The following is a 14,511-nucleotide window of genomic DNA, read 5'->3' as shown; positions in this document are numbered from 1 at the left end:
GGGACAGACACAGAGACACACACACACACACACCCACTGGTGTCGGGCTCAGCAGTGGTAACAGGGTTTGGCGGTGTGGGTTGTGGCCCCACCAGTAAAGGTCAGAGTTTGGGCCCTTGGGCTCCAGTTTACTGTTAGAAGACTAAGGGCTCATTCCAATCACTTAGTTGGTATTGAATATTTATTTTTTGCCTCGTTTTGTATCCACTGTAGATGCCGTTATTGCCATGGCAGCGTGGTTGTTTACTTTCATACCAGTAATGTTAGGAAACGAGCTAGTCGTGGGGGTACGGACTTCCAGTTGGAGCCCAGATGACGTCACAGACCGGTAGGCCATTTGAATAGCGCACCGGTGGCAGGGAAGGAGGCACAATGCAGACTGGCGTGGTTTTAGAAACACCTTCACCAAACAAAAACCTGAACAAAAGAAACCTTCAATGAAACGCAAGGGCTGTTCCTGTGAAATGCTAGGGGAGCGAACTCACCGTCGCCGACGCCAAGTGATCTCTCTCTGTGGCGTGAGCCAATCGCACCGCACAGGGTCAGGCCTGACGATCACGCGGACGCATTCGCGCAGGGACGGCGTCTGTTTGTTTCTATTTACGTTACGGATAGGTCGTCCAGCGGTAGCACAGATTCCCCGGGACAGAGCGCAGTCCCAGGAGCCCAGCTGGTCCGTATCAGTAACCAAACCCGCGTGTACGCATGCGGGCTGTTTCCAGTGTAAACTGTGTGGGCACCGGCATCGGACATGGGTCACTTTTAAAAGGAGACGTAAACAGGCGGTAAAAAAAAAAAATCTGATCTGGGCATCAAGACCTGTGGTGTTAACATTGCCTAACAGACACCAAGGGCACAGGCTTCAGCTGTACCCATAATCCTCAGCACCATTCTTTATTAGTCCCCTAGGTACGGGTGTCTGCAGGTTTAACTGTTCTACAGGTTTTTGTGGTTTTCTGTCAATGATCGCCCATTTTAGACCCTGGAAACCAGGATTTGAGTTTGATCCTTTTTCGTACTTTTTTCCTCAAATGATTGAAACACTGCATGAATGAATAAACCAGCCCTGGTCTTGGAGAGCCACAGGGGTTCCTGGTGTATGGTCAGCTTTCTCCTTGACGTTCCCTTCTCTGGCTTTGGGGAGACTCCCCAAAATGCCGGGATTAAAGATGGCAGCCAAACCAAGAGGACTTTGGTTCCTATTTATGAAAGGGGCGGGAACGATCCCAGTCTCTCGAGGGCCGTTAAGATCTACTTTGGGTTGTTTCTGGTCTATCCTCCCTTGCAGAGAACCTTAAGTTCACTCGATGTCACAAATGTAATCACTCTAAGGGAAGGGGAATGTGTTAAAGAGGATCAGAATGCAGATCCCCCTCCACCCCAAACTGCTGGAGCAACATTGGCTGTTACCAGTGACAGGCTGATTTCAACCAATCGTGAGTAAGCACATGTCCAGGATTGACAGCAAAAGGTAACTCCGCCCCATTCTGAGGTTGACGGGAAGGCTCATTCTCCCAGCATGGCAACTGTGGGCAGGCACAAATCGTGTCTGACATGCTGCCCATGCCTGACACTGGAAGTGGCTTTATAGAGAGTACATAAAACACAGTGCCCCCTCCAGGATTGGAGTAGCCATGTGATGTTTCAGTTTTATCCAAAATGGCTGCCCACTTGACATACACTGCTTTCTGTGAGCAAGCCGTTCCAGTCATTCTGTGTGCGAGCGTGCGTGTGTGTGTGCATGAGTGCGAGCGTGCGTGTGTGTGTGTGTGTGCATGAGTGCGAGCGTGCGTGTGTGTGTGTGTGTGCATGAGTGCGAGCGTGCGTGCGTGTGTGTGCATGTGTGTGTCAGGTTGGCGCGTTTCCTCTTCAGAGTCCCTCTACCCTAACGACCGTAGCCGTGAGTGATGAGTCACCTGCCCCCACGCACTTCAACGGGCCTGGAGACAGACAGCCTCACAGTGATCTACCAGCTGTACATCACTGAAACGCACACACATGCACACACACTCTCACACGCACAAACACACAAGCGCGCACACACACACACACACACACTCAGGGAGAAATCCTAATCCACACGCGCGGGGTCCTCACTGGAGCTCAGCCGGTCCGTTTCTGGATTTCGCGGCAGCCCCTTGTTCTGACTCGTTTCATTGGCCCGGTAGTTTATTGGATCTGACAGTTTTGCTAAAGTCGTGAGCAGCAGCTGCAGGCTGGACGTGTGCGTCAGGCTGGTCGTGAGCAGCAGCTGCAGGCTGGACGTGTGCGTCAGGCTGGTCGTGAGCAGCAGCTGCAGGCTGGACGTGTGCGTCAGGCTGGTCGTGAGCAGCAGCTGCAGGCTGGACGTGTGCGTCAGGCTGGTCGTGTGTGTCCTTAGTGAGAACGCTTTCCTGTGGTCCAGCACAGGAGTGCAGCCGGCTGTTTTACATCAACGAAGCCACAGTTATTCGTTGGGACCAAAAAAATACAAATCCCAGCATGCACACACTCTTCCGCTCCCCATGACCAGGGCTGCACACCTCTGAGTTTTCAGGTTTGAGCAGGGGAAGGGGGGGGGGGGAGATACGTTGTACGGCGCCGTGACTGACCTGAGAACAGTTTGTGCTGAGCCCAGTAGACACGATTTGCCCATTTGTGGATCCCACAGCACTGATCTCAGATCAGACTCAGATTTGCACGCTTGATTTACAGCCTACGCGACCGAGCGGGTTCCAGTCGACACTCGGCCCTGCTCATTCCCAAACGCCAGTTTATTTTAACCCTTTATGCGCCTCCGCCCCGTTTCCTGAGTAACTCATGGGTCTTTTTCTGCTTTATCGATTTAATTTTTTTAAAAAGGGGCATTTTCCAAATTTTTTTTTTTTTTTGACTGGGTTAGATTTTATCCTGCTGTCGTTCTGAATGTGCAAAAATCTCCCGCTGTCTCCCTATCAATGCGATCTCAACAGAGAGACAGAGGAAGAGACGGTAGAGAGAGGGAGAGCGCGGCAGGGACACAGATGGGGAGAGAGAGAGGGAGAGAGCGAGGGATAGAGCGGGAGAAGAGAAAGAGTGAGAGAGAGAGAGAGAGAGAGAGAGGGAGAGAGCGAGGGATAGAGCAGGAGAAGAGAGAGTGAGCGAGAGCGAGAGAGAGAGCGAGAGAGCGCATTAACGCGCTCCGAACCTCTAATCTGGAGGCGTGCGGGTGGTGACGTCGGAGGCCGGACCGGTTGCCCGGACGATCCCGCCGGGGCGGCCCGGTTATGTAATCCCATGGAAACGGTGAGCGAGCGAGCGAGCGAGAGAGGCTGCACGGGCCCAGACGATCTTATTAAAGGGACGTGACGCCGCTCCCCCCCCCCCCCCCCCCCCCCCCCCCCCGTGCGTCTCCTTCCAACCGCCAACCCCCCCCCCCCCCCCCCCCCCCCCCACCACCACACGCTGGCCCAGACGATCTTATTAAAGGGACGTGACGCCGCTCCCCCCCCCCCCCCCCCCCCCGTGCGTGCGTCTCCTTCCAACCGCCAACCCCCCCCCCCCCCCCCCCCACCACACGCTGGCCCGGTCCGCCCACTCGAACCGGGTGCCTTAATCGCCACGACAACCGGCCACCAGCTGAGCCCGACAGACAGGCCTTGCATGGCTGTGATGGAGACACACACACTTGTACACACATATACGCAGGACACACAAACACACGCGCGCATATGCGCAGACACACACAGCCACACACAAGCATTTACACACACACAGTCAAGTTTATGGTGTTTTCAGTGCCTTTTTTAATGTAGTGAGAGGTTCTACTGATCAGTGGTTTAAAACTAGGTTACAAGCACTTTGTATAAATGTGTCATGAGCAATTACTTACATATTGTCCTCACAAAGTCATATTAACCTGACTGTGAAAGTTCATGACTTACAAAAGGCAGTTTGCATATGAACCGTCACCCAAGCGCTCTTGCCCTGTGCACCATTTCTTCACACAGGAAACTCGTGGTTCGAGATTAATTAGGTAATTGTGCTCAGTTTTACAATGCGCTGGCACGCTTGTACAGAGCACTGTTAAGACTTGGAGAGGGATACAAGGTTTATATAAAAACCCACTGTTCAATGGAATGTGTTGTTCCTGCGACTGTGTGCGTGTTTGTGTGAGTGTGTGTGTGAATGTGTGTGTGCATATGTTTGAGAGTGTGTGTGCGTGTATGTGTGAATGTGTTTGAAGGTGTGTGTGAGTGTGTTCGAGAGTGTGTGTGTGTGTGTATGTAATCCCATGGAAACAGTGACTGAGATATGTGTGAGTGTGTGTGTGTGTGTGTGTGTGCGTGTGCATGTAATCCCATGAAAACAGTGACTGAGATGTGTGTGTGTGTGTACGCGAGTGTGTACCTGTGTGTGTGTGTGCTTGCATGTGTGTGTTCGTGAGTGTGTGTGTGTGTGTGTGTGTGTATATGAATGTGAGTGTGTGTGTGAATACCCTGCACGTCTCTGCTCCACATGCTCTCAGTCTGTCTCTGATTTGGACAGGATCTCTGCCCACTGTTATGAAAGGGCTTCACACACACACACACACACAAACACCCACACACACTCACACACACACACACCCACACACACACACACACACAAACACCCACACACACTCACACACACACACACACACACACACTCACACGCGCTCGCATTCCTCAGGAAATTGTCAATAGTGGCGGTCTGGAGGGGCGGTTTGGAGGGGGGGTTTGGAGGGGCGTGGGGGGGATGGCACTCACATCCGGGGGGTCAGACTACGCTCCGGGGGTCACAGGCCGGGGGTCACAGGCACAGAAAGATACGCCTCTGGGACACTCGGCCTTCACAGATTGGAACCGTACGTTTTCATTGGCTCTCATTAACCGCTGATGTCATGGCGAAGTACCCGGCCTGCTGTTCTCAGGTGAGAGGCCAGGTGCGAGGGGAGCGGTCTGACCCTGGTCCTCTTTCTGTGATGCGGTCTGACCGCGGAACGGTGTATTATTAGTGTGTGTCACGTGACAGTGTGTGACCGTGTGTAAAGATGTGACGTGTGCGAGTGTGTCATGTGACTGTGTAATTCTGTGACGTTTGTGTAATGCTGTGACGTGTGCAAAGCCAGATCTAAAACAGCTGACTGATCCCACTGCCATCCCAGAATATCCCAGTCAGCTGGTCTCCCACGGTGACGCAGCTTATAGAATAGCCAAGTCCACGTGATTGTGAGTGTGTGCTGAGTCAGCAGTGTGTGTGGGCAGTGTGTGTGTGCGTACGCAGTGTGTGTGCAGTGTGTGTGTGCGTACACAGTGTGTGTGTGTGTCCGTGTGTGCGTACGCAGTGTGTGTGTGTGTGTTCACGCAGTGTGTGTGTGTACGGAGTGAGTGTGTGAGTTTAGCTCGCATGTGTGTGTGCGTGTACGCAGTGTGCGTGTGTGTTCACGCAGTGTGTGCGTGTACGCAGTGTGTGTGTGTGTGTTCACGCAGAGTGTGTGTGTGTGTGTGTGTGCGTGTACGCAGTGAGTGTGTGTGTGTGTACGCAGTGAGTGTGTGTGTGTGTACGCAGTGAGTGTGTGAGTTTAGCTCGTGTGTGTACGCAGTGAGTGTGTGTGTGTGTACGCAGTGAGTGTGTGTGTGTGTACGCAGTGAGTGTGTGTGTGTGTACGCAGTGAGTGTGTGAGTTTAGCTCGTGTGTGTACGCAGTGAGTGTGTGTGTGTGTACGCAGTGAGTGTGTGTGTGTGTACGCAGTGAGTGTGTGTGTGTGTACGCAGGGAGTGTGTGAGTTTAGCTCGCATGTGTGTGTGCGTGTACGCAGTGTGCGTGTGTGTTCACGCAGTGTGTGCGTGTACGCAGTGTGTGTGTGTGTGTTCACGCAGAGTGTGTGTGTGTGTGTGTGCGTGTACGCAGTGAGTGTGTGTGTGTGTACGCAGTGAGTGTGTGTGTGTGTACGCAGTGAGTGTGTGAGTTTAGCTCGTGTGTGTACGCAGTGAGTGTGTGTGTGTGTACGCAGTGAGTGTGTGTGTGTGTACGCAGTGAGTGTGTGTGTGTGTACGCAGTGAGTGTGTGAGTTTAGCTCGTGTGTGTACGCAGTGAGTGTGTGTGTGTGTACGCAGTGAGTGTGTGTGTGTGTACGCAGTGAGTGTGTGTGTGTGTACGCAGTGAGTGTGTGTGTGTGTACGCAGTGAGTGTGTGAGTTTAGCTCGTGTGTGTACGCAGTGAGTGTGTGTGTGTGTACGCAGTGAGTGTGTGTGTGTGTACGCAGGGAGTGTGTGAGTTTAGCTCGTGTGTGTACATGTGAACTGGAGAGCGGTTGCCCTTTGTACTGTCTGCTATGTGGAGTGGTATGTAACTAAAGGGCGAGCGAGTGTGTGTCCGTACACAGTGTGTGTGTGTGTATGTGTGTGCGTACGCAGTGTGTGTGTGTGCGCACGCAGTGTGTGTGTGCGTGCAGTGTGTGTGTGCGTACGCAGTGTGTGTGTGCGTGTGAGCGCGCAGTGTGTGTGTGTGTGCGCAGTGCGTGTGTGCGTACGCAGTGTGTGTGTGTGTGTGCGCAGTGCGTGTGTGTGTGTGTGCACGCACGCGGGCAGGGGCAGATAGGGTGGGGGTTCCACTGAGCTCTAACAGTTAGCCAAAGGCCAGGGCCACAGTTTGGGGGGGGGGGGGGGGGGGGGGGGTTGGGGGGGGGCGAGGGCGGGTCGGTGGTACGGTCGGATTTCTGCGTGTGGCTGAATTTACAGCACAGCGTTCTACCTCTGAAGGGGGGGGGGGGCTGTGTCAGCTTTCACAGCTCTGCTCCTGTCAGACCGTGAGATCGGCTCTGTTGCAAACACCCCCCGCGTCTTCCCTCACACACACACACACACAGACTCACACACACTTCACAAACCAGTGAGACAGGGAGAAACACGACCCACACCACACACAAAAAAAACAAAAAAAAACCTGACCTTTGATTTCTCAATATTACCAATTCACAGCAGCCAGATAAGCGTTTACTTCATCCTGTGCTTCAACCACAGGCCCTAGCACTCTCCTGCCTGCCTCCTGCTGGCACACACTGGGACTGCAGGCCAGCCTTCAACTCCGCACTTTCAGCAAAATCACTTCCTAATCGTCCTTCCTGCACTCACAGGGGGTGGAGGCGGGGTGTTTAAAGCGCATGGGTACACGACAGACGTTGACAGTAACGAATCAGCCGCACAGTGTGGGTGATAGAGGAGCCCAATAACAGCAGGCAGGCAGCCTTTGGGTTATACAGACCCAACAGTGCACTGGCACGCCTTCTGGGGTTCAGAGGCCAGAGCTGCCCAAGCCTTCTGGGGTTCAGAGGCCAGAGCTGCCCAAGCCTTCTGGGGTTCAGAGGCCAGAGCTGCCCAAGCCTTCTGGGGTTCAGAGGCCCTTGTAAACCGTTATTTCACATTCGCTGCTTTTCTCCCTGCATTCAGACGCCGTGCAGCAAAACCCCCCCCCCCCCCGCACAATGCATCCCATCATATCCGCTGCTCTCCCGTCTCCCTCAGCCCGTTTCCGCGGCAACGCGGGCGGTTCCACAGCCGGTCGGGCGAGCGAGCGGGCGAGCAAGCGCAGACATTTGACGCTGATCGGAGGGGACTGCGCGACGCGGGGCTCGGGAGAGGAAGAGGAGGTGGAGGAAGGGAACGGATGAGAGGATTAAAAAGCTCCTCTTCTGGTTATTGCCCATCTCTGCGCCGCTGACTCTCGTCCAGTGGAGCCCGGATATTATGAGAGAGATTAATAATGCATTATGTGCTTATGAAAATGGGCTCCACACCGCACTCTCCATGTCATCAGGGCTGTACATGGGAAAGACCGCACAGGGACCTGCACAGTGGGGAGTCATGCTCAGGGTAACCAGCAGGTGGCACTACTGAGGCAACTGCAGCCAGGACCAGCTCACAGTGCATTTAGGGTGGGGTTTGCATTTGTGCATAAGTGTGTGTGTGTGTGTGTGTGTACATTTGTGCGTCTGTGCTAGTACACATTGTGTACATACATACAGTGCTCCCGAAAAGGCATTGGGATTTGAGTTAAAAAGATGAACGAGACATAAGTAAAGATAATCAGCTCTAATTTCTTGGCATTTACATGCGTATATGTTTTACCATTTTACAGAAATGGCTGTTTTTGTGTTGAGTCTGTGCATATTAACACGTATTTCTGTACTGTGTGTGTTTGCTTATGCGCGCATTTTTACTGAGAAGATGTGTGTGTGTGTGTGTGTGTGTGTGTGTGTGCCCAATCATTCCACATAAAGCACAACATGTGTGAATATGAAATATCTTCACAGAGTCATTAGGTAGACACAGAACCAGAGGTTTATGGTCATACTTTGAATTCAGCGCATGTGCATACAAACCTCTGGACTATAGCTCCTCCCACTGGTGAGTCTCCACGGCAACAAGACAGTAAGGCCCAGAGGTCAGGAAAACTGACATAGAAAAAAAAACTTCTCTACACATATAAGAGATGACTATTTCTGATGAATAAAAACCATAAAATTAAAGGAATATCAATGCAAGGAATTTAGATATGAAAACACATTTACTGTATTACAATACTGTATATAATTGCTTTAGCCTGACACTTACGAGATTGCCCCGCACGTTGAGTTGCATATGGCAACGCGTTACCGCTAGCGCCAGCCGCATCTGTCCTCAAGGACTTTCTCCCCAGTTAAACTTAAAAGCGCTGACTCAGCAAACGGCAGCGATGTCCAGTAACCGCTAAATTCAAGGCGAATGAGTAAACGGACGTGTCACTGTCGAAAGCTGGCAGCCCCACCACCGACACTGTCGATAAATCTAACAGCCAAAGGAGGGAGAAGAAAGAAAAAAACTACTGTTCTTGTTTTCTCGCCGGGTAGGCCACAGAGCATGCGCCCACACAATATAGCCACAAGAGGGCGACAGATGACTTGGGAACACGAAGTTGGGATCGGATTCAAGAGCTCAAGCCGAAAACAGATTCGAGCAATAAACTAGCCAACAGAACTGTCCAAAAACCCAGAACGCTCAGAACATTTGTCCAGCGAAACAATAAATACTCAGAATGTCATGAATTCCACTGGACCGGTCCTTAAAAAGTACATTCTAAAAAGTATTGATTGAAAGCAGACACCGTTAAGTCCTAACAGTCCAGCTCGCGCAAACCGATTTCATGCGAGGTAGAGACCCCTGGCTGGCTCACAGAAAGCGACCGGCTCATTACTGCAGTCAGAACACAGACGGCAGAACTCATAAAAGCGCGTCTCAAGGATATCTGCCGCCTCCTGCTTATTACCGTTATTCAACCCCAGTCTGGTCCGCGAATGCTTTTACGTGACGGCGGGGGGGGGGGCATCATTGATTTTTTTTAACCACTCTGTAGACCCACGTCGGCTTACGCCCGTATATTTTAATGAGTCGATGCAATAAAAAAAACGATGTCATGTGCACTTTTTAAATGACCACTTCTTGTTTTTAATTTATTATGCCGTTCATTTGGAGCAGCAGTAGCAGCGGGAAAGTAATATTAAGCCCTTCGTTTTCTTCCGCTGTTTCAAAAAAAAAAAAAAAAAAAAAAGCTATCATCCCTTTGACGAGTTGGTTCTAAATCAATCCACGTTCTACATAATGAGTGGCATGGGCTCTGAAGTAGAGGCTACACGCTGTCGATAAACGGACTGACGGTCCTAACGATGTCTGCCGCTTCCCCTTGCCAAAGCACAATCCCGTTATAAAAGAACGAGAAGCTTCTCGCGCGACGCCGCTTCCGATCGCGAGGGAGACAGAAGACCGCGCAGTCCTCAGAAAACGAAACCCCAAAAGTCTTTGATCATTACTGATCCCATATTATCTGCACACCCCATTAGCCGTAATGAGCTCTCTTGCACAGCGGAAGACTGGAAATCTACCCCCCCCCCCCCCCCCCCCCCCCCCCCCCCCCGGGCGCAGGCCCTCACTGCCAGTAACTGAAAACCCACAGCATGTTCTAGAAACGAAACTTCCAAGCGGCAGGCGGTCATTATGAGGAACGCTGAGGGAAACTATCCCCGGGTAATTGGGCAAAAGGGGCGGGGTTAGAGTTAGGAAAGGGGTAGGGCTAGAATTAAGCAGGGAGCGGGGTTATAGGCAGGGAGGAGGTGGGGTCATAGTTTTGGAGGGGTGGGGTTAGATTTAGGAAGGGGATGGTTTGAATTAAGGGTAGGGTCAATCCTTTTAAGGCAAGGGTCATCCTTTTAAGGCAATGTTCCAGTGCACGGACGGGCCCCATGGTTTGGTATCTGTTAAGGCTCTGTTCTAGTGCATAGACGGGCCCCACAGTCTGGTGTCAGGTCTGAGTGGAGGCAGTGCCAGTGGCTGGAAGCCCCAGAGGGTGATGCACAGTAGACACAAGCGTCAGCAAGGAACGGGAGTTTCAGTCAGAGCAGGACAACAGCGTCGCATTGCTCACTGCTGCCCCCTGCTGGTGGATCAGGCACCTACAGACCCCGTCTATTATACTGCACACAGACAGTCCTCCTCTGACTGCTGTCCGTGTGGCGAGTCTGACTGGCGTGCTGTGGTGTTTATGATTAAACATTTCAATTGTGGATTAAAATATAAAAAGCATGAAAATAAAGAGTTGAAGATATGCACAGGATCTACGGCACCTGTGTAAAGATACATTTTTCGTTCAGTAATTGACCTGAAGCCCAGAGTCTCAGTGCATGCATATGCAAGATAAAAAGGACAATAAAATACTGTGACTGCGTTTTTTTTTAAAGTTATGTTTTCTATATTAGGCTGGTTTGCACAAGCCATTTCAATGCTGAGTAAAAGCGGTAAAACACTGCTGCTACTGCGGGGCTGGGCGGGGGGGGTCTTCTCTGACAGCAGGGGGGTAATGAAGAATGTCCTAATAAAGGGGGGGGGGGGTTCTGCTGATCCCCCCACCCCCACCCCCTATGAACTACGCTTGTGAATAAAAAACGCATTCTTGTGCAAACATTCATCAGGAGAGGAGCGAGGCTGCAACAGTGCAGTTAATGATACTGCCCCCCCCCCCACCCACCCCCCCACACACACACACGCAAACACACCGCAGCGCTCACAGAAGAGCAGGTTCACAGGGGCAGTGTAGAGCAGGGGGGCAGGTGGGGGGGGTGTGCAGGGGAAGATGCACCAGGTTCGGCAGTGTCCTTCAGAGCTCGTAAGTCACCCCCCCCAGCCACATTAAGCCATAAAGAGAGACAGATGCGCCCCAGAAATGGCCTCCTTGTGCTAATTGAGCCTGTTACCATCCTTTCATTATCCGCTCCATTCAAAAAGAAGCCCCAGCGCATACAATATCACAACACACACAATCACAACAGACTGTACACACAATACGCTATGTAACACAACACACACAATCTGATACAGGCACAACATATCACTCAGCACAACAGAAATGACTACATAGCACACCATAAATCAACACGACACACCTGCCAACTGCACAGAATTCCGCCAACACAATGGTTCAGCATCACGCAACGTAACCCAGCTATTGATGGACCGGGTCTAAAATTCGATCCTGCTGCTTTCAAAACGCCCCCACCCAAGACCAGGCCGTAAGCCCATATTGATGTTCACCAAACCCGTGGAAGACCAACCTCTTAATTTTATTTCTTAAACTCAAATCAATAAATAATCATGACAAGTGCATTCGCTAAACTAGCTGATCAAAGATACGTACGGTTTATTCGTCATACGGGATAAAGTCATTCCATGCAATGCCAAAATTAGATAGACCATTCTGACAGCGGGATTCAAAGGTGTGACAGTTAAAATGAACAGACTCCCCCGTACATGTTATGCATCTTAAAATAGACAGCTGAAAACTCAAAACTTAGTGTAAAATACAAAGCGCGTTGGTGTCATTTCAAAATTAACAAGACCAAAAATACGGAGAAAAACAAATGTTTTTAAAAGCTATACTCCAATGTACAGCAATGCCACATTATAGTGTTGCTACTAAGTAGAGATGAGTCGAGGGTAGGAAGAATGTATCGTTACTCCAGGCTCACTCACCAAATAGCTCCAGGGCTAGTTTGGACCTCAGGGTGGAATATATAATATCGAACATTTAAGTAACTAAGTTTTAAAGTAACCTCGGCAGTTCCGCTTATTAGGACACAAAATGGACAGAATTTATCTTCCCCTCCACAGTGCAGCTGTCAGTGCCGGAGTATCAATATGCTAACGTTAGCGAAGCCTAAACATAGCCTCAGAAAAAACGGTTAGTGGTTTGTTACGCTAATGAGCGAATGCCACTCTTGAGCGGGTAACATAGCCATAGCTGCATATCGAACTACATATTCTCTGTATTGTACAAAAGTATTATATAAAAAAGAACACAGCACAACCTATACTAACGCTCTAGTGTAATGTTGTCAAAAATGTGCGAAAGCTTTTTAGTAAAAGCACTGTTTGATGAGTTTAGCCCGAGAGCCTGGCTAAGACGAGGCCTACCTCCGTCATTAGCCACGTCTTCGGCAAAAAGTCCGTTGTCTCCCCCAGGTGTCCACTCTCAGACTCGGGGTGTAGCCTACCTCGATCTCTTCAGTCAGCATCCACACTGCGAGTGTGAATCTGTCGTCTCCATCTTCAACTGACGTTAATTCGTTGACCTTGCTCTGAATTAGCTTCAGTCCCCAGCTAATGATGCTAGCTCCGCCAGTCTGTGCTAGCTTATTTAGGCGCAGACTAGTTGTTTATCTGCTGCTAGCAGACAGGCTACAACAGAAACATCACCAACGGCTCTGCGTCTTACAAAATATTTCGGATATTTTGATTGTAATAGAGTTCAGTGCTTTTACGTTGTGAAAACGTATCTTTTCGGACCGCAGTTCACTTAGAGTTTTCTTGGTTGACTCACTTTGTCCTTCTAACTCGACCGGCGGGAACAATTATTTAATTTGACTAACGTTACCTGTGGTGGAAACATCCACCTGATTGGCCTAGGATTGACACATTAAAAACGCTTCCCATGGTGGGAACAGACACCTGATTGGCCTAGACAGAACCTTTGGCTGGGTGGTGAGAGGGATTTGTTTTCAGGTGTATTTGATAATGAGGTAATCACCCCCCCCCCCCCGACACACACAAACGGGTCGGCTCAACCGGGCTGGAACCGGAACAGCATAGGCCTACCACACTTCACCATATATCCGGCCAAGACTGGTCTGGTCTCGTCTTGCAAGATAACAGTCCCGCATCTTAGCCTTTTCCCGGGACCACTTTAGCCACCCTTGAGAATAGGCCGTCTTCACACAATAAGACAGGAATAAACAGAATCATAAATCTTTTGTTTTAATACGCAGAAACTGCATACATCCAAATCCATAGATTGGCTCAAACGAATGAGATGGGAGCCGCTAACTGCTTGAACACTAATAAAGAGAACGTTTGAATTTGACATCGGGGAGCCGTGTCACGCCTTGTCTTTCCTGTGGTGGTCTTAAATCAATAAAACCCCTTCATATCAGCGTTTAGCTGAAATGAATACGGTTGATTTTCGTATTGCTACAAACACGCCACCACTTAAATCATTTTAAAAAAAATGTATTTGATAAGACGTTTACGAGACTACTTTTCCTTCAGATTATTTTTCGACGTCGCGAGGCGAAGATGCCCCCGCATTCCCGGTAAACCTCGCTGAGGTTAGTATGCGAAACACGGCACTCCCTCGAGCAATCCACGGCGCAGAGGAGTCGTAAATCTGGACTCATAAATCTTTCTTCGCTGCAGAGGCAGAGTCCGCTTTGTACCTCTAGATGGCGCTCGTTCCGCACAACACACGCACTGCTACTGGGATAGGCTACGGATTGAAGCGCATTGTATTTGTTTCTGTATGTGTGTCCGTCTACATGTGTAAGAAATAAAAATAAGAAATAAAAACAATACAAATAAAGTGAAGCTGTTATATATTTCAGATTCTCAATTTTACAAAAATGTTAACATTTTGAGTTTGTCACGTTCATCTGGATGGATTTCATTTTGTCCGAAAATAAGAAAACCGAGATAAAAATATTAGAGACAGACATTTGGTCTTTGAAGGGTGCTGTGCTTATCTGTTCATTACGAAGCATTTTCTAATGGTTTTAAAGTTGAAACTTTGATACACGATAGAAAGTAATTCTGAGACCATCTTCTTAGGGGAGTTGATTTAATCACATTTCTAAATATAGAAGTGATGTCAAATTTGAGCTTTTGCTTGTGGATCTTTGTAGAAGAAATCAGTTATTCTTGTGTTGTTTTTTGACCCAGTTTTGGAGAGAGTCTTCCTTTTTTTCTTTAAATTTGCAAGCCACATCAACAGGGGTGCTATGCTGGGGGAGGGGGGATGTTAGGCCGATTCCAAGGGCCCTAAATGACAAGGGGGCTTAAAAATTGTTCCGTAATAGTGCAGGGATGGGTCGGCCTGGGGTGGTGGGGCGTAATCTGAGCTTTATGGGGCCCAAAATCCCTGGTGGTGTCCCCACCCATCAGTGACCATGTGATC

The sequence above is a fragment of the Anguilla anguilla genome, chromosome 9 (assembly GCF_013347855.1).
Source record: "Anguilla anguilla isolate fAngAng1 chromosome 9, fAngAng1.pri, whole genome shotgun sequence".
Taxonomy (NCBI): Eukaryota; Metazoa; Chordata; class Actinopteri; order Anguilliformes; family Anguillidae; genus Anguilla; species Anguilla anguilla.
Note: the sequence above shows the minus strand (reverse complement) of the source record.